Raw genomic sequence first — 16,229 nt, forward strand, 5'->3', positions numbered from 1 at the left:
GATAGAATAATATAGGGCCAGGTTGACGTTCTCATTGCTAAATAACATTCCCCACTGTTCTCTCCCACCCCAGTTTTTTTTGGAGACAGAGTTTCCCTCTGTTACCCAGGCTGGAGTGCAGTGGTGTGATCATGGCTCACTATAGGTTTGACCTTCCGGGTTCAGGTCGTCTTCCCACTCCAGCCTCCCAAGGAGCTGGAACCACAGATGTGTACCACCATGCTCAGCTATTTTTTCTTTTTCTTTGTATTTTTTTGTAGAGACAGGGTCTCACCATGTTGCCAAGGCTGGTCTTGAACTCCTGGGCTCAAGTGATCTCCCCACTTTGGCCTCCCAGAGTGCTGGGATTACAGATGTGAGCCACCTTGCCTGACCCATTTTCTCCCTTTTTAGAAAAGGGATATGTGTTCAATGCATACCACTTGCAACATCTAGAAGGACACCAAGAAAATCGAACAACACATTCCTCCACAATCCCTGTAGTCAAAATGACTCATCCCAACACATACACACACAGTATAAATATATATTTACAAAAAAGTATACTTTGCATATTCTTCTGTAGCCAGGTTTTTTCATGTAGCAATATATTGTGAGTATAGTCTCATAACTATAAATATTCATCTATACCATGAGTTTTTTTCCAGTTGGAAAAATTTCAAACTACACAAAACATAAAAAATAATAAAGATCTCTATTATCGCAATCCTCAGGGGTAACCATTATCACTTTAAAAATGTTCTCTAGGCTTTTTTTCTATGCATCAGCACACTGGAATGTAATCCCTATACAGGTGCTCCTCGATTTACAATAAGAATGTGACCCCATCGTGAGTCAAGGAATGTACTGAATACCTATTGCTTTCTCACCATCATAAAATGAAAAAATCACACCATCATAAGTTGAGGACTGTCTGTAGTGTCTTGACTTGCTTTACGCACCCCTGTGTCCTCAGCACCTAGAAGAAAGTCTGACAAGTAGCAAATACTCAGTAAATATTTTTGAATAAATGCAAAATTATAATACATATTTAGTAGGTTTCCTGGAGTAGAATCTGCTTCCACTTTTTTTTTCCCCAAAGCTTGGAAAATCCTCATTTAAAATGTTACATGTATTTTCTGCTTTGGAGAAGATGTTACATGTATTTTTCTGCATGGAGTTTACCTTTGAGCAGGACCATCTCTTGATTCTGGGTATGAGCACTCGATGAGCAGAAAATAAGCAAAATAACTATCTATGGTTCTTGGGGATGTCCTGAAAGCTCAAATACTGAAGCTGCAGATGGAGCAGTTAAGTATTCTAAAGAGAAGCTAAAGCAAACTGTGTGAGTTAGTAGAACGTGCCCCTGCAGGGTTGGAGAAAAATCTGTTTCTAAACTTAGAGTTTGGCTGCCCCAGGTCTGAACACACTTGCTGGCTCTTGGGGGACAGGGTGTGCATCCTCATCCACGCATTTGCTTGCTGGAGTTGAGGACTGAGGACCAGATGGTGGCAGAGGGATATCCAGGCTTGTGCTTGGTCTCACCTGAGGCTGGAGGAGAAGGACCACATCTGGTAAGGAGTACCCTGGCCTCCAAGGTTGTCTCCCTCTCGGTAGTAATGTGCTGAATCCAATGAGCAGACTCGGACTTGCCCTTCTGGCCTATGTGGTTGTCTTGTTTGGGCTCTGGGGTGGTGTTGAGATGTCCTCTGGAGGGGAGAGATTCCCATGTTTCTCCAGGGAGTATTGTTGGTCTCCTGGGCAGGAAGCCTTATTTCTCACATCGATTGTTTCAGAGGAGGTGGGTGGGGACGTGGAGGTGTGGCGATATTCCCAGAACATCCTCCGTGCAGGGTGAGTGTTTAGGCAGGAAGTTCTAAGTAAAGCATTTGGATGTTGAGTGTTAGCAACTACTCTTGGCAATAATTTTAAATTAATCTTCATGGTACTATATCTCTCCTCTTATTCTGTTGTCTGTAGTAGCACCCAACAGGCTGAGGATCCATCAACATTTTAAATGCAAATACCCTTTGGCCCAGAATGACCACTTCTAGGAATCTCATCTAAAGAAATACTGGTGTAATGGACAGAGAAGCATGTAGCAATGTTCTTTGCAATATTGCGTGCAATAACATCAAACTGGAAATAAGTACTGGACAAGTGGGGACTGTTAGATAAACCTTGGTATATCTGAACTAGAGTGAGGCCAATCTATGCACATTGACATGGAAGCTTCTCTGACATATATGGCCGAGAATAGAGAACAATCCTATTCATACAGGAAAAAAAATCAATGCCAAAATATATGTATGTAAATGCATGGAAAACTTTTGCAGGTTTGCCCACTTAATAAATGGAACTACCTCTAGGGAGGGCAGTGGAATTATATGTGTGGAGTATATATAAATAATAATAATGGTAATTAACATGAGAGGTGACATTTGTTGAGTGCCCACTCTGGGCCAGGCACTGTTGAGGGACTTTACATGAATTCACTTGCTCAATGCTAATGATGACACTATGAGTTGTGATTATAATCCCCATGTTACAGATGAGGAAATAAAGGCATGACTCCGGGGTGCACTCTACAAGGAATACAATTGGAATGGTGGCCCTGGAATTGTGCAGCACAGAGGGACCACAAAGAGATGAGGTGAACGTGCTTGACTTAAATAGAAAGTGGAGTCAGACCTTGAAACATTATACTTGATTGCCTCCATTTTCGCCTCCTTTAAAGCTGGCGTTTACAGGGGATTGTTTTTATGTATAATATGTGTGAAACAAATAACTACATCCTGGTCTCACTTGGATATTTGTAAGGGCCTGTATCTCCACATGGGTGAATGTGAGCCATCCTGCCTCCTGGGCTATGAGTGGGAGCTGCCCCCGCAGACCACAGCAATGGCACAGCAGGATGCCAATGCCAGAAGGACCCACGGGCACATTCCTGAGCTCAGGTGCATGCGTTCCTGCGGAACCCTCAGAAACAGTTGGGGCTAATTTGAAGCCATTAGGCTGCTTGTGGGCTTGTACTTTAATAATTTAGAAGTGACAAGAACTTCTTCAAGAAGTAAAAGACTATTATGTAATTGCACCCATCTCAGGCTAAGGCCTGGGGCATAAGGGATTATATAATCTCTATATGAAACAAAAATAGGATTATATTATGCATTGTGCATGTGAGCTGATTTTCCATTCAGTATGTCATGAAACGCTTGGCAGCGTTTGAAAAAAGCTAAGGTAGCTACTAGCTGTCTCCTCTGTGATTGCTGGCCATTGTGCAAGCTGACTGTAATTTGCTTCTCTGATCCCCTAGGGGGCATCGATGTTACTTTCTAAATCTAAACGATGTTGCAGGGACATCCTTGGCCTGCTGTGGCTTGAGTGTGTCTGACTTCCCCAAGGAGCTTGTAAAGGTGTAGATCCTGGACTCACCCTGTGTAATAATACTGCTCCATAACAAACTACCCCCAGACCTAGCAGCTTGAAACAATGACTATCCATTTGCCTCACAGAGATTTTGAGAGTCAGGAACTAGGGAGTGTCCTAGCTGGTTGATTCTGGCTTGGGGTCTCTCAGGAGTCGAGATGTGGTTCAGACTCAACTGGGGCTGGAGGATCCGTTTCCAAGGTGGCTCTCTCACAATGTCTGTGCTGGCTGTTGGCAGAACCCAGCTCCTGGACCTGCAGAATTCTCTATAGGGTTGCTTGAGTGTCTTCATGACATGGCAGATGGCTTTCCCCCACAAAGAGTGACCCAAGAGAAAGCAAGACAAGGCTGCAGTGTCTTCTATGACTTAATCTCAGAGGGCACCCTGTCACTTCTGCAATATGCCACTGCATTAGCTATAGAGGGCAGCCCTGTTCGAGGTGGGAGGAGACTGTAACAAGGTGGGTGTAAATACCAGGGACACAGAGGGCGGCAGGAAACACTGGGAGTCATCTTAGGAGATTCTGATTTCAGAGGTGCGAGTGGAATGCAGGGATCCTGCCCCGCATCCCCCGCAACCTTTTTTAAACTTTTTCTTTTTTTAGAGATGATGTCTTGCTCTGTTGCCCAGGCTGGAGTGCAATGGTGTTGACCATAGCTCACTGCAGCCTTGAACTGAGACTGGATACCATAGCTTAGGAGATTCTGATTTTGCAGGTGTGAGTGGAATGCAATGATCCTGCCCCACTCCTGCCCCTTGCCCAGCTGATGCCCCCTCACCAACTTTTATTTTTTGAGATGGAGTCTTGCTCCATTGCCTAGGCTGGAGTGCAGTGGCACTACCTTGGCTCACTGCAACCTCTGCCTCCTGGGTTCAAGCGATCCTCCTGCCTCAACTTCCTCAGTATCTGGGATTACAGGTATGTGCCACCATACCCGGCTAATTTTTGTATTTTTAGTAGAGACAGGGTTTTACCATGTTGGCCAGGCTGGTCTCAAACTCCTGATCTCAGGTGCTCTGTCCGCCTTGGCCTCCCAAAATACTGGGATCGCAGGTGGGAGCCACAGCCTAATGCTCCTTTTTAACAAGTGCCCAGAGTAATCTGTTGCGGGCACTCTGAGCGTATATTTCAGAAGACACTTGTATATCCATGATTGCTCACATCTCTGATTATTTTTTTTTTTTTAGGATAAATGCCCCGAAGTGGATTTCCTAGGTGAAGGGGACACCCAAGCATAATGCTATGGGTATCTTCTGTCACACCATTCTCTAGAGAGGGGGCCAGGCTACACTCTGGATGTGGAGCCTTGAAAGACCCTTCAGCCACATTGAGTTGACTATGCCAATCCTGTTTGCTTATTTTTAGTGTGGGATTGGACAGGAAGAGATGACCAGAGTGACAGGGCAGAATATATTTTGCGTTTCTTGCCTGACATCAGCAAAGCACTGAGGTTGGTGGCAGCGGTGAAGTTGTCAACCAGAAAAATGCATTAGCTCAGCACAGATTTACTAACTGTCTTCAGTTCCTCTTCAAGGGGGGCTCAGATGGGCTCCTGAAATTTGCTTGCCCTGGGATGTGGGAATGAGGGGACAGGAATGCCATTTGGTATCTTTGTTTTGTGTATACAGTAGAAGACTTTGATCAGCCCTGAAAATGACTCCCTGGCCTATAAATGGACATTTTAAGAAGACACTGAGCAGACATCACTTTGGGGTCACATAGACTGAGGATTTAGGTCCCAGCTCTTCCTTGTTTGAGTAGGAGAGCTTGGGTGTTACTTGGTTCTTCTGAGCCTTGGTTTCTTAGTCTGTATAATGGAGGTAATTATGATAATGTGTGTGTATAACTTTGAGTTTAAAAAAAAAAAGTAAAAAAACCCAAATGATCATGTTGGGGGTCATTTTGGAAATCAGATGATCAGTTGTGTGTGGCTCTTCTGAGTTGTGTGTGGCTCTTCCCAACCTCTGAGTTAATGTGGTTTAAATTAGTCCCATTCCTGACTCCCTGGGTAGGCAATTTTGTTATAGGAAAGGGGTACCGATTAAGACCCCAAGAGAGGATTCTTGGATGGCGCATAAGAAAGAATTCAGGGTAAGTCCATAAAGTGAAAGCAAGTTTGCTAAGAAAGCAAAGGAACAAAAGAGTGGCTACCTCACAGACAGAGCTGCCCTGAGGGCTGCTGGTTGCCCATTTTTATGGTTATTTCTTGAAGATTTGCTAAACACAGGGTGGATTATTCATGCCTCCCCTTTTAAACCATATAGGGTAACTTCCTGAGGTTGCCATGGCATTTGTAAACTGTCATGGCGCTGGTGGGCGTGTAGCAGTGAGGACGACCAAAACCACTCTCATCACCGTCTTGGTTTTGGTGAGTTTTACCGGCTTCTTTACTGCAACCTGCTTTATCAGCCAGGACTTTATGACCGGTATCTTGTCCTGACCTCCTGTCTCATCCTGTGACTAAGAATGCCTTAACCGTCTGGGAATGCAGCCCAGTAAATTTCAGCCTCATTTTACCCAGGTCCTATTGAAGGTGGAGTTGCTCTGGTTCACACGCCTCTGATGATTTTAGCTTTGGCCAGCCAGAGGACTTAATGCATCCCAAGCCACAACAAGTTTCGGGAAAGGCACATGACCCCTGCCGATCCAATCAGAGTGAATTCCAGGACTTGTGAGAGATACCCTGAAAAAGATGCATTCTTCTTTTGCTGAGGATCTGAGCTGGTGGGATGTAAGCCAGGAGCTGTTGTCAGTTGTTTTGTTATGCTGGGGGAAACATCTGCCCGAGAGTGACTGCCAACACAGAGACAAAAAGTAGAGAAGAACCAAATCTTGATTCTGTCTTTTGAGCACCTGGATCAAGCTACACCAGAACTTTCAAGTTACGCCAGCCAGTGAATCCCCCTTTAGGCTTAAGTCAGTTGGGTTTAAGTTTCTGAAATGTTCAGCTTTGCATAGTAACAACTGAGGTAAAAATCATGTGGATAAAAATCACATCAGAAGTACCGTGGGGTTAATGCCTTTGCTGATTTCAAATCATGTGAAAGCCCCAAAGAGCAGCAAATTATTTGTGTTAAATTTCCATGCATTTGATACCTTTGCTGGGGATAAGACAAGGTTGTATTTTCCTGGGTCACTGTCTCATCGCCCTGGGAAAAGGAATTGTTGTGCTCGTTTTGAAAAGCCAGACATCTGGCCACTCCTAGCGAACTAACATAACCTCTCTTTCTCAAAGCATGAGCGGGCCTTTAGAAAGGAACATCTTCTCTGCTTACTGTATACCAGACACTCTTCTCTAAAGAAATTAGCTTGTTTCTTTGTAATTCATGGAATAAAAACCTCAGCAAAACCCTGATTGAATAGAATTTATGGCTTTGGCTTTTTCTTCCATCCTTTTCTCATTAGATCACTGGCTCTTGCTATTAGCTTGTATTAGAATTTGATATGATAGTTGATTTAGCACAAAATTTTATGAGACCGGATAATTCATTGCAACACCATCAATTTGTGTTCTATTTTGTTACAAGAAAAGACTCAGAATGAATGGAAGTTCTTTGTAAATTCTCCTCTACTGCATACTGTTAATAAGGGAAAGGAGGAGTGGTGGGTAGGTGGTGGTCATGCAGTGTCTGCTACAGGTGGTACTCCGTAAATGTTTCTTTCACTCTTTCCTTTTCTCTCTTGTTAGAATATTACAACATACTAGAAGAGTAGTTGTCTGCAGGCAGAGGAATTCTCCCAGGCTCCATTAAAATCTGTTCCATAGCGAATGACCTGAATACGAATCCTGTGGATTCACATCAGGTAGAGGACTGGTAGATGAGAGCTTTCGGGGCTGCTGCAGGAGTGCACTGGCTCTGACTCTGTTACCCATCACAGAATGTTACTATTCAAAGATGTGCATCCTAGGTAATGCTGGCAGCCAGGATCTGCAGAGCCCAGTTCCAAGAAGGAACCCCATAATCTCAGGGAACTTGAACCATTCTGTTTGCCCTTCAGCTTGCAGCTCTTGGCTTATGGCTCAAAAGAGGGAGATGAGAGACTTTGAGGAGTTGGGAAGAGGCAGGAACAATGAGCAAGGAGGGAGATCCCTCAACACCAGAGGGGTGGGAGCTCTGCAGAGCCTCAATCTACTCTCTTATGGGATCCTGGGGAAGTGGCTGGACCCCCACTGGTGGTCAGGACAGGGAAGTGTGGAATGGTGGGGGTGTGCTGAAAGACGCTGAACCCTCCCTTGGTACTGGGCCCCCAGCCTCCACAAAGTTTCCTGTGACCAAACTCAATGGATTCTGCAAAGTTGGATGATAAATTCACCAGAGAGGTCATGGGGAACTGAAAACCAAGAGTTTATCCTTTATTTTTTGGCCCCAAGTTAAACCTCTCAGATTCTAATGTGACCTTAAGGAGGTGGAAGGAGCACCTCAAAACAGGGAGATTGATTTCTTGCCAACTCCATAGGTTGGGGGCTCAGAGTTGATTAAAAAATGAGCATAGCATTTATTATTACACATTTCCTTTTGCAGATGGTGTCTTGTAAACATAATTGTTATTTATTAAATGTTTACTAGAGCCACATTGCTAAATACTTTAACTTGCAGTATTGACTTTATTCTTTAAAGCAACCCCATGATATTAGATATTATTTGCTACAATAATTTACATTTTGTAGATGAGAAAACTTGAGTCTTAGAGAGATTAGGTTGCATGCTGCAGCATATGTTGTTGATGCCCCTTCAAGCTCCACCCCTACCTCCTTGAGTATTACCATTTTGGAGTCCATGGGCAGGACTTCCATCTCCTAGCATTGGCAGCTCTTTGCCCAAAGGCTCTCTTTGGCCACCAGATCCGCCATACATAGTAGGCCAGAAGTGCCATGGGGTTAATGCCTCTGGCAGAATCCCTCAAATAACATACAGGTGTTGGAGTATTCATACCCCAGCTCCCTTGCTGCTTGGGTGAGTTACCATTGAGGCAGTGTTTAACATTGGTTCTCCAGCAGAATTCAGCTCCAGTGATAGCTCCTTGATACACGTCCTTTATTGGTTCCTCCTCTTCCTCACTCCCCTGTGGTGCTTCCTGAGGTCACTTTCTAAATCAACGATGTGCACTTGAACCCTTGTCTTTTTTTTATTGCATTTTATGTTTTGGGGTACATGTGAAGAGCATGCAAGATTGTTTCATAGGTACACACATGGCAGTGTGATTTGCTGCCTTCCTCCACTTCACCTATATCTGACATTTCTCCCCATGCTATCTCTCCCCACCTCCCCACCTCCCCACCCCCCCATCCCTCCCCCATTTCCCCCCAACAGACCCCAGTGTGTAGTGCTCCCCTCCCTGGAACCCTTGTCTTAAAGTAAGTTTCTGAGGGATCCTGAACTAAGACACTTGCCCATGGTAGGTTGTGGAGCTGGGATCTAAATCTCATTCTGCCTATCTCTAATGCCTATGCACTTAGTCACTGCACTAGAGATTTCTTGTAAGCATGATAAACCGGCATTTTGAGTGTCTGTAAGGACTCCATGATGTACAAGTTCTCTGCCACTTGGCAAGCTTGAAAGTTGTGGTCTCGGACGTGCTCATGTGAAGTGGGTGGAAACCACACGGACTCCTGATCTTATTTACTATGGAAATGTCAGGAAGAGCAGCTTCCATAGGCCAGTGCCAGGGCACAATTCGTCTGCTCTTTGGTGGGAAGGAGGAGGGAGGAGTGGGCTGCTCTGAGGAGGGGTCTGTGTGCTGATGCTGAGTCTAGTTAGCATGCTGCTTGAGTACATCTCCTCCAAGCTGGCCATCTCTCAGCTGGGCTATAAAGTAATTTAACTAGGGCTGTCTTCCAGGCTAGAGCTCCTGGAGATTGTTCCCCATTTATCATGGAGGAAAAATCGGGATCCACAGCCCCTGGCTTGCCAGCATCATCTAGGCTGCACGTCATTGATCTTTGAATGGTGAAGTTCCGTGATGGGTAATGGAGACAGAGCCCGTACGCTCCAGCAGCCATGAAAACTCTTCTCAAACCAGTCCTCTGCCTGATGTGAATTCCGCAGGCTGTGTGTTTACTCATTGGCAATGGGATAGGAGTTGATGGACCCAGGGGGGATTCTTCTGCTGACAGATGCCTGCTCTGCTGATTTGTCGTGATGTCTCTCAACAGAGAAGGATGGAGGAGGGAAAGAAATGTGTTTTGAATATGATTGCAGTGGAAATTGTATGTTTGCCTACATGCAGGGATCTGCGACCTTTTTTTCTGTAAAGGCCCCGATAGTAAACATTTTTGACTTTGCAAGCCATATGATTTCTGTTGCAACTATTTAATCCTGTCGTTGTACCACAAAAGCAGGTATAGACAATATATAGACGAATGACTGTGGCTGTGTTCCAATAAAACTTTATTTACAATAGAAGGCCGGGGTTGGCAGGCCAGCTGACTCTGACCTACAGCACCCACCCTCTTTCCTTACAGGACTTGATTTTCATATCATCCCTCTCTTGTATTCCTTGTGTTCCTAAGAGATTGACTCCATCCTCAGTCATTGGGGTGGACTGTGATTGGTTTAAGTCAATAAGCATACCATTTCTCTGCCCCCAGCCTCCCCTCCCCTGGACAGAGTGATTGATTCAGAGGTGGACAGGTGACTGAAGTCAGCCAGTCTGAGTGAATGTCAATACTCTTCCTTGTGAGTAGGCAGAAAGGCAATTCATGTTCGCATATTCCATGGGTTTCAAACATGGGACCTGGAGCTACTGCAGCTATTTCTTTTGCACGAGGAAAGCCTGCTTGTGGATGAAGTCAGCCACAATGAGAAAGTAAGGATTATCAGAATTAGAAATGAAGAGTAAGCCCTGAGACTTTCCAATTGTAAATTACTTAAAAAAAAAAAAAAGAAAAAAAAAGCCTATTTGTGGCCAGGCGCAGTAACTCATGCCTGTAATCCCAGCACTTTGGGAAGTTGATGTGGGTGGATCACTTGAGGTCAGGAGTTCAGTATCTGTCTGGGAAACATGGTGAAACCCTGTCTCTACTAAAAATACAGCAGGCCAGGTGCGGTGGCTTATGCCTGTAATGCCTAATGGGAGACCGAGGCGGACAGATCGCTTGAGGTTGGGAGTTCAAGACCAGCCTGACCAACATAGAGAAACCTTGTCTCTGCTAAAAATACAAAATTAGCTGGGTGTGGTGGCAGATGCCTGTAATTCCAGCTATTCGGGAGGCTGAGGTAGGAGAATCACTTGAACCTGGGACACAGAGGTTGTGGTGAGCCAAGATTGCACCATCACACTGCAGGTTGGGAAACAAGAGCAAAACTCCGCCTTAAAAAAAAAAAAAAAAAGGCCAGGTGCAGTGGCTCAAGCCTGTAATCCCAGCACTTTGGGAGGCCGAGGCGGGTGGATCACGAGGTCAAGAGATTGAGACCATCCTGGTCAACATGGTGAAACCCCGTCTCAACTAAAAACACAAAACATTAGCTGGGCATGGTGGCACGTGCCTGTAATCCCAGCTACTCAGGAGGCTGAGGCAGGAGAATTGCCTGAACCCAGGAGGCGGAGGTTGCGGTGAGCTGAGATTGCGCCATTGCACTCCAGCCTGGGTAACAAGAGCGAAACTCTGTCTCAAAAAAGAAAAAAAAAGTTAGCTGGATGTGGTGGCAGGCACCTGTAGTTCCAGCTACTCTGGAGACTGAGGCAGGAGAATAGCTTGAACCTGGGAGGCAGAGGTTGCGGTGCGTTGAGATTGCGTCACTGCATTCCAGCCTGGGTGACAGAGGGAGCTGCTTCTCAAAAAATAATAAATAAATAAATAAATAAAATGCCATTTTGAGATGAGTTTAAAGTACTTAAGAATCTTAATAGGTTTTTATGTAGCTAGACATTGTGCTTCACAGATATCATCTAAGTTAATAGTCGTAACAACTCTATGCACAGGCTTTCTAATCTCTATTTAGCCGACGTTGAGACTAAGACATAAAAAGATTAAGTGGCATGGTTTGAAGTCACACTGTGGAGACAATCATGAGTGACCACCTAGAACCCCTCCTGCACCTCATATTTCAGCATTACATCCTGCCCCTTGACCGCAGTGATTGATGGCTCTCGGAAGAGGCATTTGACGTGAGCTGAGCCCATCAGAATCCTTCTCTGGGATTTTTCTTTCTGGAGCTGGAGGAAAAGGTTCTTTTTCTCTGTCTGTGCATCCCCCTTTCTAGAAATCTTTTTTTTCCACCCAAATCTGCAAGGGTGCAGAGGGAGCAGCCGTAGTTATAGTATAACCCTGCCCCTGGTCATGGTTGATTGGTTTAAAGGAAAAAACTTGACCAAGAAAGACTAGCCCTGTGCTGGTTTAAAAATGTATCTGTCAGAGGCGTTTGAATCGGAGCAACTCCATTTGGAGTGGGGGCTGGGAAAGTGAGGCTGGGACTGGCTGGGCTGCATTCTCAGAAAGAGGCACTCCTGACCTCTAGATGTTTACGGTTAAGGGAACAAATTAATAATGTTTACTAAGTAGACTCAGACTTGGGAGCCTCCAGGTATCCCGATATCTGGAGAACAAAGGCATTCCTAATTTTGCTTTAAAGATAGTATCAATTCTTGCAAAATATAGTAATTAAGAAAATTATTCCTTTATCACACACTCTTGTCACAGAGCACATCTCCCCATACATACAAGCATTGTACCCAGGGTGGATGTGTTCCTCCTCTTACTTTTGGGAACGTCCTACTTCATCTATGGAGTAGCTGTTCTTTCACTACTTTACCTACTTACCTTTTTTTTTTTTTTTGAGATGGAGTCTCACTCTGTCACCCAGGCTGGAGTGCAGTGGCACAATCCCGGCTCACTACAACCTCCGCTTCCTGGGTTCAAGCGATTCTCCTGCCTCAGCCTCCCGAGTAACTGGGATTACAGGCGTGCGCCAACCACATGCAGGTAGAAATAGGGTTTCGCTGTGCTAACCAGGCTGATCTTGAACTTCCGACCTCAGGTGATCTGTCTGCCTTGGTCTCCCAAAGTGCTGGGATTACAGGCGTGAGCCACTGTGCCTGGCCCCACTTAATTTTCTTAATAAACATGCTTTTACTTTGCACCGCAGACTCGCCGCGAGTTCTTTTTTGTGCGAGATTCAAGAACCCTTTCTTGAGGTCTGTGTTGGGACCACTTTCCTGTAAAATATTTCTGGTGTCCACAGAAGTGACTATAGTGGGGAAACCACTGACTTTGGGTAAGTGTTGGGGTCGTGTAACATATTCACAGGTTCTTTGATACTCCCCCCTTCAAAAGGTGAAGCTCTCCCTTTCATTAAGTGTGGGCTGAACTTAGGGACTTGCTTTAAACTAATAAAATGGTATGTGATGTCTGAGGCTGATCATAAAAAGGATAGTTTCTGCCAGATGTTTTCTATCTTTTTTAAAAAAAAATTGTAGAAAGTGAACGTTCAAAGTTTCCCTTCTTGTTTAAGAATAATAATAATTATAAATGTTAGAAATAAAAATTTGTTTTAGGGCCGGGCGCGGTGGCTCAAGCCTGTAATCCCAGCACTTTGGGAGGCCGAGGCGGGTGGATCACGAGGTCAAGAGATCGAGACCATCCTGGTCAACATGGTGAAACCCTGTCTCTACTAAAAATACAAAAAAATTAGCTGGGCATGGTGGCGCGTGCCTGTAATCCCAGCTACTCAGGAGGCTGAGGCAGGAGAATTGCCTGAACCCAGGAGGCGGAGGTTGCGGTGAGCCGAGATCACGCCATTGCACTCCAGCCTGGGTAACAAGAGCTAAACTCCGTCTCAAAAAAAAAAAAAAAAATTGTTTTAAAGACTAACTTTCTTCAAAGCCTTCTTGCTTTTTGCTAATATCTCTTTGTTAAGCCCTATCCTATGTAGCTGTTAGACATAAGGGAATTAGTACATTTTGTGTCCTTGTACTTTAACCAAGATATCTGTGCTGGATGTACTCAAAGGCAAGACCCAGCTCGCAGGCTATGCCCCTTCCTTATTTGAGCTTCCTCTTTTCATTTGTTCTCCATTGCATTTACCTATTTAGAAAAGTTTTAAGTTGTTAGCCAATTGGGTTTTAGTTTGGATTGTGAGGTCTGGCACCAACTGATGTACATTGGATACAGCAGTAAGGACCCAACGCGTAAGGAATAAATATGCCTGTCTTTTCTTTGTTCATTGTACTTTTGTGGCAAGATAGCTAATGGGAGCACCCTTTCTGCAGAAAGTAAAATTGCCTTGCTGAGATAACTTTTTGTCTGAATGCTCATTTTTCCTTGTGGTATCTGGAAACAAGCATTTTGTCTCTAACAATATTTAAATATTTATTTATTTATTCTTTTCAACCCAAATCTGTTTCAGGCAATGCTCTCTCTCTTAGCTCACTCCCTTCAGGTGAAGCCACCTGCCATGTTGTGCAGAGGCTCCAGCCTCCTGTGGAGAGGCCCACATGGAGAGAATCTGCCGTTGCCAGCATGAGCTTTCCAGCCATGTGAGTGACTTCTTTTTGAAATGGATGCTCCAGTCCCAGTTAACTGCTTTCAGATAGTTAACCAAAAAGTGACTGAAGCCATTAGAGGTTTATTTAGCTAAGGTTGAGGATGCACCCAGGAAAAACACAAATTGCAGGAGCATCTGTGATCTCTGCTTTTCTCCAAAGGGGGCTTTGTGCACTCTGCTATTTAAAGGAGAAAAGGCAAGAGGGGAAAGTGGGTGGAAGGAAGGGGGATATGCAGTGAGGTAGATGGTTACATTCTTGTGAGGCTCTGACTAGCCTCAATACATCTAAATTTTAGGTGGGGCACAGTGGCTCACACCTATAATCCCAGCACTTTGGGAGGCTGAGGCAGGTGGATCACTTGAGGCTGGGAGTTTGAGACCAGCCTGGCTGACATGGTCTCTACTAAACCCTATCTCTACTAAAAATGGTGTTATCCGGGTGTAGTGGCGCGTGCCTGTAATCCCACCTACTCAGGAGGCTGAGGCAGGAGAATCGCTTGAACCTTGGAGGTGGAGGTTGCAGTGAGTCAAGATTGCGCTACTGTACTCCAGCCTGGGCAACAAAGTGAGACTCTGTCTCAAAAAAATCAATCTACATTCTGCATGTGAAAAGAGGGAGTAGAGGAAAAAGTCTATTACGTATTATCTCCCTCTCAGTGAATCTACATTTTATATAAAATAAACATGAAAAGAGGGAGTAGAGGAAATGACGTCACAATTTGGGTTGTGAAATTACAGTTGACTGTTTGGTAACAAAAGGAAGACAGTATTAGTGGCTCAGTTCCTGAGCTTAACTTTCCCTTTGTGTGTAGTGAGTTTGGGGTCGTGTGATTCTGTTTTTTTCACGAGGTGATTTCTGGCATGGGAGACACTGAGCCATAACCACCCAGCTAAGCTGCCCCAGATTCCTGACCTGCAAGACACAAAGTGAGATAATAAATGCTGTTGTTTTAAGCCTTTCTTTTCCTGAATTATTCGTGGCAGTAGATGATTGATACAAGGTCCTTCACTGAGTCTTTTGGGCTTGAAATTGAGAGAGTTGGGCTAATTTGGGATTTGGGATCTCTTGGCAGCCATTATTTCCCATCATAAAGATAAGAGTGCCAGAAGAAGCCAGTTTCTGAGCAAGAGAGGGGCAAAATGAGAGCGGAAGAGTGGGAGAGAGAAAGAGAGAGAAGACTGGGGTGTGTGTGTTATTTCTCCTTTTTTTGGTGAAAAAACCCAGATTGCCCTTTGCAGGGATGACTCTTTTCCCACTCTGAGTTCATGTAGAGTCGATAGATCTGGTTGCACGCCCTCACTTCCTGGGTGATTATGTAATTTATATTGTTTTAGTACCTATATGAAGTGGTTTCTGAAGCTAGCCTCTGGGGTTTTCAGTTATTTGAGCTAATAAGTATTTCCTCCTCACTGTTTTTTGCTAAAGTTGGTTTGACTTGAGTCTCACAAGTGAAAGGGACTTTACTGAAACAGGAGCAGAGAGAAGCAGCAGATAGAGATTAATAAATTTCTTGAGAATATACAAATTCCTGGATCCAGCTATTTCCAAAACCCAGCCAAATCCTGCCTTCAATAACAACGGCTGGGCAGCAGCAAGAGCAAACATTTATTGAATGCTTATAATGAATTCTACCTTTTGCTAATTCAGTCTCTCTCACATGCAATCAAGAAAGTCTTAAAGACTACAATATCCATTGCAAAAATATCCAGAAGGGAAGAGAATGTGCCAAGGGAAACAAAATAAAGTTTACAAAGAGACAAAAGTGAAAGATCATGCAAGACCATAACTATGTCATGTGTAACTTTTGCCTAGACCTTCCCTGTATTTACGGTACCCTGTGACAGGGATCTCAGCCCCATGGGGAGGCCTTAATGGATTGGATGCTAAGCTGATGCAGGCTTGGGGAGTTGCCAGAGAAGTCTACAAGGCAGAAATCTAAAAGTTTTCTGAATAGTTAAAATCAGGACCTAAATCTATCCTATTACTAAGAATGACAGGGATGGGCTGGGCGCCATGGCTCACACCTATAATCCCAGCACTTTGGGAAGCCAAGGTGGGTGAATCATTTGAGGTCAGGAGTTCAAGACTAGCCTTGTGAATGTGGTGAAAACCCGTCTCTACCAAAAATACAAAAACTAGTCAGGCGTGGTGGCACATGCCTGTAATCCCAGCTACTTGGGAGGCTGAGGCAGGAGAATCACTTGAATCTGGGAGGCAGAGGTTGCAGTGAGCCAAGATTATGCTATTACCATCAAGCCTGGGTGACAGAGCCAGATTCCATCTCAAAAATAAAATAAAATAAAATAAAAAAATAAATAAAAGGCCGGGCGCGGT

Source organism: Saimiri boliviensis, chromosome 7 (genome assembly GCF_048565385.1).
Source record: "Saimiri boliviensis isolate mSaiBol1 chromosome 7, mSaiBol1.pri, whole genome shotgun sequence".
NCBI lineage: Eukaryota > Metazoa > Chordata > Mammalia > Primates > Cebidae > Saimiri > Saimiri boliviensis.